The following is a 6,659-nucleotide window of genomic DNA, read 5'->3' on the forward strand; positions in this document are numbered from 1 at the left end:
AACACTCAATTCTAAAGCATTCCTAAGCTACCTCTGACTTATCTTGACTTGCAAGCAAGATATGAAGATAATCCCCTCTGTTGATAAAATATCACGGTTAGAAAAGGCTTTTCATAATGAATATTAAATTCCTGGGCATGAAAAAAATATCCTATTTGATCTATTTTCCCTGTGGAGAGAGGTAAATCTATCCATGCATTTTTTGTGCGTGCTTGAGTTGAAAGAAAAATATTCTCTTAAAAGTCCTCAAGAAATCCAAATAATAACACATTCTGATATATAGCCAGTAATAAGCTACAACTTCATAGTTCTTTTACTGCCTCCCCATAGTTTCGTATCTGCTAGTTTATAAAAAGAATGAGAAAGTTTTATTATGTCTTTAATGTATAGATCACTCCTTTATTTATTAGGCTAATGCAGTGTTTTTCCCCCAGCTGAATTTGGTGTTGTTAATACCTGCCTGAAGTAAATTTTGTAGCACAAAGCTGTTTGTTGTGAAGTTGTTGCAGCCCTAGGCAGAAAATTTTGCCTTTTTGTTGTAACCTTCCTAAGCACACCTTTCTTGGTAAGCGTGGTTAAAAATGTGAGTTAGGTGTTCTGCTCTGTATATAATAATTCTGTAAGGCCCTTGTCTTTGTGAAATATGTCAGGAAGGATTAACTCTTTCCTCCTCCCGCAAGGACCAGAGTGAACCATGTAACTGGACTGTTCCCATGCGTGCAGAGTGGGATAGATTGGATAGAATTCCTTTCTAGGATTGTTTTCCATTTCAGTTGTATTCAGCCAGCGCTTAACAGGCTTAGGAATTAATTTCTGAGTATGCAGAATAGAAGTATTTAAAATATTAATATTTAGGAGCATGAAGTGAAATCCTGATGCATTTTGTACTTAGCTGTGAAATCCTTTGTTTGTAAATAACCTAGGGATATGAATCAGTTAAAATAGCCTTTTGTGAAGGCTAGAAAGATACTACATAGTGAGGTGGAGGTTTTCAAAGCAAGCAGATTCTCTGCTTCCCTTAGTTGCCGTTTCCTTGAAAATCTCAAACAAAATTAATTCTGCAAATCTATTTTTTTTTTTACTTAGCCACTCCTAACTTGTTGCTAAATAACATCTAAAATCTGTAAAATTATAAATTACAGTAAGTATTGATGGAAATAACTACCCCTCCCTCTGTTCTGCTACCATGTGTATTTTTCTTTCTTGTTTGTGGTTTGAGTGAGGAGAGTTGTCCTTGTTTTGATGTCTGACATGGGCTTCACTGACCTGGGCCCCATGCTAAATTGTGTCTGAATAGTTCTTGATTTCATTTTTTAAGTTAGAGGTTAATGAAACAATATTTTTCTGGCAGCTGCAATACCACCAAAAGGAAAGGCTCTTTAAAAAACCAGATCAACAAAACCAGACAAAAAACCAGAGCATACTTCTCTTCTGAATATTGTATTCGATATGTTAATGAACAGAGAAATATAAACTCACAGCCTACCTAAATTACATTTACTCCTAAATAAGTACATTTCTTTTAATAATACTCTGTATCTTGAATATGTTGTCTTTCAGTATGTATTATTTGCATAATTTGTAATTGTATTCTCAGTATGGGCGAATGCAAATAAATATATGTAGTAAATATGTTTTGGTTTATTATTATGTTAGTGCAGCGGTAATGATGCTGCCCCATTTCACTGAGTTTATTTGTTTGTTGTGCACTGATAATGAGGCTTCAGAAGTGGGGGAGGTTTTTTCCCTGAGAAAAGGAAACCACGTTGTTGGTAGAAATGAGGTTTTAGAAAATGGTTGCTTTAGATTTCCCTATTTTATCTTCAGTATTGTCACTGAATCACAGTTGCTATCTCTCTCTCTCTTATCTAAGATTTCAAGTACTGAGCTCAGGATCTAGAGGCCCCTTGAGATTTAAGACTACCTATGGAGAGGGGAGTACAAAACATAACAAGAAAACCAAATTTGAGCCTTAGGTTGCCCTTCCTCCTTTGCTGTACAGGGCTATGCATAAGCAGTTTAGGAACTGCAATTTAAAAGGTTTGAAAAAAATGTGTGTGTTCCAAATTAACTTCTTCACTTTGTAAACCCAAAGAAACCCAAAGCACTGTTTGAACTTCACAGTGTAATAGCTGCTACTCTGAAGAAAGGACCTGTTAAAGGTCTGACTAAAAGAGGGGTTTGTTCTGTATGTAGCTCTGTTACTGAAAAAGGGCAGCTGTGCCTTGCAATATATCTGTAAACATTAACAACTTCCTTTTCAAAGGTTGATTCTCAAGATTGCGTTTACATTAGGTTTCAAGGAATACCATGTGTCTTCCTTACAGGAACAGAAAGAGGACTTTAGCCTGCTTCTCTTGAAGCTTCTGTTATAGGTAGTTCCAGTGTTTCAGCATAACAACACAGATCGGTTTAGATTGTCTGTAGGTCAGTAAGATTTATTTATTATTGTCTAGATACTTGGATCCAGGGGCTCCAGGAGCTCTTTAGATCCAAGATGGGTTGTTGTCTCAAGCTGCTCTCAGACTAATGAGATAAAACAGAATACGGAAGTGAGAGAGAAAATAATCATGAATGATGATGGATAAAGTGATTTCTTTTTCAGTGTCATAAAACAATTTGGCGTAAACTAGAGTGGAAAACGGTGCACATAGGCTACTCTGCAGTGGGCTGTCCCTGTGCTCACATTTATTCCATGGCACGATCACACCTGTCTTGCAGTAACTTACTCATGTACCATATCTTTATATCTTCAAAGGCTTCTGTTTTCTCTCATATCGGTGGTTTGCTTGGCAGAAGGGGATGAGGGGCTGGGGGAGCTGGGCTTGTTCAGCCTGAAGAAGAGAAGGCTGCGGGGGGACCTCATTGCAGCCTTCCAGTACCTGAAGGGAGCATACAAACAGGAGGGGAATTAACTTTTTAAAAGGGTAGATAATGGCAGGACAAGGGGGAATGGATGAAAACTAAAGGAAGGAAGGTTTAGATTAGGTATTAGGGGGAAGTTTTTTACGGAGAGAGTGGTGAGGTGCTGGAACAGGCTGCCCAGAGAGGTGGTGGATGCCCCACCCCTGGAGGTGTTCAAGGCCAGGTTGGATGGCCTGGAGGTTGGTGTCCCTGCCTGTGGCAGGGGGGTTGGAGCTTTATGATCCTTGGGGTCCCTTCCAACCCATGCCATTCTATGATGATTCTATGACCCGTTGTGTGACTGTCGGGGTAGGTATTGCTGCACTGCAACAGGTATGTCATTACTGCATCCGATCTGGCACTGTGGGGTATATCACTGTGACAAGCTCTTATGAGAGAAGGAACGTGGTTTCACTTTAAAGAATTGAAACAGAAAATCTAGGCAGGTTCCGGGTCTGCAGCTGTTCTAGAGTTTGATTTTAGCATGAGGCAACCAATCTCTCTGGCTGTCTTTCATAGCTTAAGCAAGTGTCCTGGTTTCAGCTGGGATAAATTTAATGTTCTTCCTAGTAGCTGGTCTAGTGCTGTGCTTTGGAGTTAGGATGAGAACCATGTTGGTAACACACTGATGGTTTTAGTTACTGCCAAGCAGACAGTGGCTTATCAGCTTCTCACGCTGCCCTGCCAGTGAGGAGGCTGGAGGTGCCCAAGGAGCTTGGAGGGGACACAGCCAGGACAGCTGACCCAAACTGGCTGCAGGGGTATTCCATACCATATGACATGTCATGTGCCATATATAATGTAGGCTTTGCTGAAAGGCAGTTTGGCTCAGGAATGAGCTAAGCATTGTCCAGTGGATGGTGGGCAGTTTTACTGTGGATTACTTGTTTTGTATTTTATTTTGCATTATTACTATCATTATCATTATTCTCCTTTTCTGTCCTATTAAACTGTCTTTATCTCAACCCATGAGTTTTACTTTTTTCAGTTCTCTTCCCCCATCCCACTGTGGGGACGACTGAGCAAACAGCTGTGCGGTTGTTTTAGCTGCTGACTGGGTGAAACCACATCAGTAAGTAAGAATAATCAGCTCATCAGTGCCCTGTAGATGGGCTAGTTAGCTAGATAGCTCTTTCTGTAATCAGAGTATGTTTGGTCATAACACATTAGGGAAATGCAAATGAAGTAATTTATTCAGAAATTCCACAGCGTCATTTTAGAGTAGCACAGAAAGGAGAAGTTGTAAGTGAAAACCTGCCTGCAAGCTCAAAATAAAACCAACAACCAAATGGTAATATTATCTGTAGTGCCATTCATGATATTCAGAAGTCTGGTGTTTATTTAAACATCACTGACATTGACTTTTTAACAGAACCAATCTCTTCCTCAGCTGACAAACACATTAATTTGTTTCTGAAGCCGGTGGTTCCTGAAGTTGTGCCTGTTTCTGAAGCCAGCTCTTTGTTAAATTGTCACTGGATTCATTTTGTAATTGGTTATTAAAATAAGTCTTAAATGATGTGAGAATTCTGTCAGAAGGCTTTTCCTTCAGTTCCTATATTTCAGCATTAATCCTTGCAGATTGGTTACTTGGGATGCACTTTGTACAATTTCCTGAGAGATCCAGTAAGTTACAGAAATTGCTGTTGCCAGTGATTAACTACACCTCTCACGCCTGGTGCTGAGGCCTTCTAGAAGAATTCAAATGTCATTGCACAGTTTCATAATCTGCAGTTCTCTGCAAGCTTGGTTCTTGCTGAAATACTGTTGAATCATGACTCTTGAATCTCTGTTAATATTACAAAACTAGTTTTCTGTGACAGTAGAGGTAATTCTGTAACTGCACTTGCAGGGTGGTGTGATGCACCTGTTACGTTAAACACGTTCAAGTATTTAAGCTGAATTTTGTGTTGCCAGGCATCTTCTGTACTCTTACAAATGCTTCAAAGGAGGAACACTTGTAGCACACACAGTATTAGGAAACAGATGCAGCTAGTTCTTTGCTGTTTACTGTTGGCAAGCAAAGTGTTCCCAGGGTCAGGCTGCCAGAGAAATCTGAGAAGAAGACTAGAAGTCTCTGACCAACAGCGCTCTGGTGAAGTCTGTGCTCGTATGCAAAGCAGAACCAGTGCTCTGACCTTGCAGCTGAGGCACTCTGTGTGCAGAACCCTGAAAAATGTCTCTCTGCTGTAGGCATTTATAGTTTGTAAATCATTGTTGTAGCTTAGCATTTAGCAACCAATATTTCCTAATGACTGGGATGAGACAGAGCTGTTGTTCTTCATTACTGCCAAAGGACTTGGGGATCTACTGGAAATTGCTGTAACTAAACAGCAACAAATGGGAATTTTTTTCCAAAGTCCAAGTGTGAACGAGTCACAACCAAGGCATCAAGTGACGTGCTCTCTCTGCTTGTGATTTCAAACTACCTTCTGGACAAGGAAAAATGAGGAGATGTTTGGAACAGAATTTGTGTGTTTGCAGAAAAATGGGGGGTGAATGAGCACAGTGAGCCATGGCAGCAGGGAGGGAGGCAGAGCAGTGTGACACCTTCATGAATCACTGCTTAAAGGCCAATCTGAATGGTTGCAAGAAGCGAGGAGTAAGCAGTAATAACCTCCTAGGAGGAGAAGGGTTTCTCTGGCTTGTGATTGCACCATCTCACAGAGGTGGCCATGCAGCCCTGCAACCTGAGCTGGCCCTTCTTGGCTTTCAGCGTCTGGAGCGCTGCTATTTCAGACAACTGCATGCTTGAATGTGTGCCTACATTAACAGCTGCTCATGTGGAAGCCGAACTGGTTCCTGTTATACAAGAATCCTTCTGCACATAGGTTAGCAAAAGAAGTTTTACCAAATGCAAACAGAAGCTCTTTGTAAAACATTAAATATTTCTGGTGTATTAAATTATGTTTATCTAAATATCAGAAGGCAGGAAGCCAAGATGAAGAAGGATCAAGTACATGCAATAATATCTCATTTTCCTTTGCCAAATTAAAAATAACAGCATTCTCTTAAATGCAAAACAAGAAGAAAATCATAGTAAATTTGTTCTGAACTCTAGAATATGAATTCGTTGCTGAGCCAACTTCCTCAGTAGGAGGAATTTTTCAAATAGCATGATCTCCATCAGGTAAGTTTTGTGGTAAAAAGGCTGACATAGCCTTGCAGTGATGCAAAGGTTGTACTGTTTAATGGTCACACTGGCTTAATGAAAGGGGCATTTTGAAACAAAACTAGTTAATAAAGATAGTGGGTTTCTACTGAGATGTAAGAATTGAAATGCCATATGCTCATCCTTATATTGTTGTTGTCTCACTGCAGACTGAACATCTGGCAGGGTTTGTTTTGGTACAGATATTTTCAGACAAAAAATCAAGTATGTAAACACCCATGGATTTAAGCTGGCAAGCACAGTTCCTGTAATGGACATAAAGAATAACGAAGTACCCCGCTCAAAGTCATGGCAGCTTGTATGTGGACCGCTCAATCCTGCCAGACGTTTCCCTCACACAACTGGTGGTTTTCCCATTTATGGTATCGGTCTGAATCCTGTGTCAGTCCACCACACCAGTGGTTAACATGGAGCTTGAACTGAAGGCTGTTTTCAAAGATTCCAATTATTATAAAAGTCAAAACTTTCCTTTTTTTTTTTTTTCCATCTAATGTTTACTGAAATTACAGCCTGCAAGTGTGCACAGATGATGAGCGTGTGTGTCCTTACTCTGTGCTCTCCTATGCCAAAAGGATGTTTAGGA

Source organism: Gallinula chloropus (assembly GCF_964237585.1).
Source record: "Gallinula chloropus genome assembly, chromosome: 2".
Lineage (NCBI taxonomy): Eukaryota > Metazoa > Chordata > Aves > Gruiformes > Rallidae > Gallinula > Gallinula chloropus.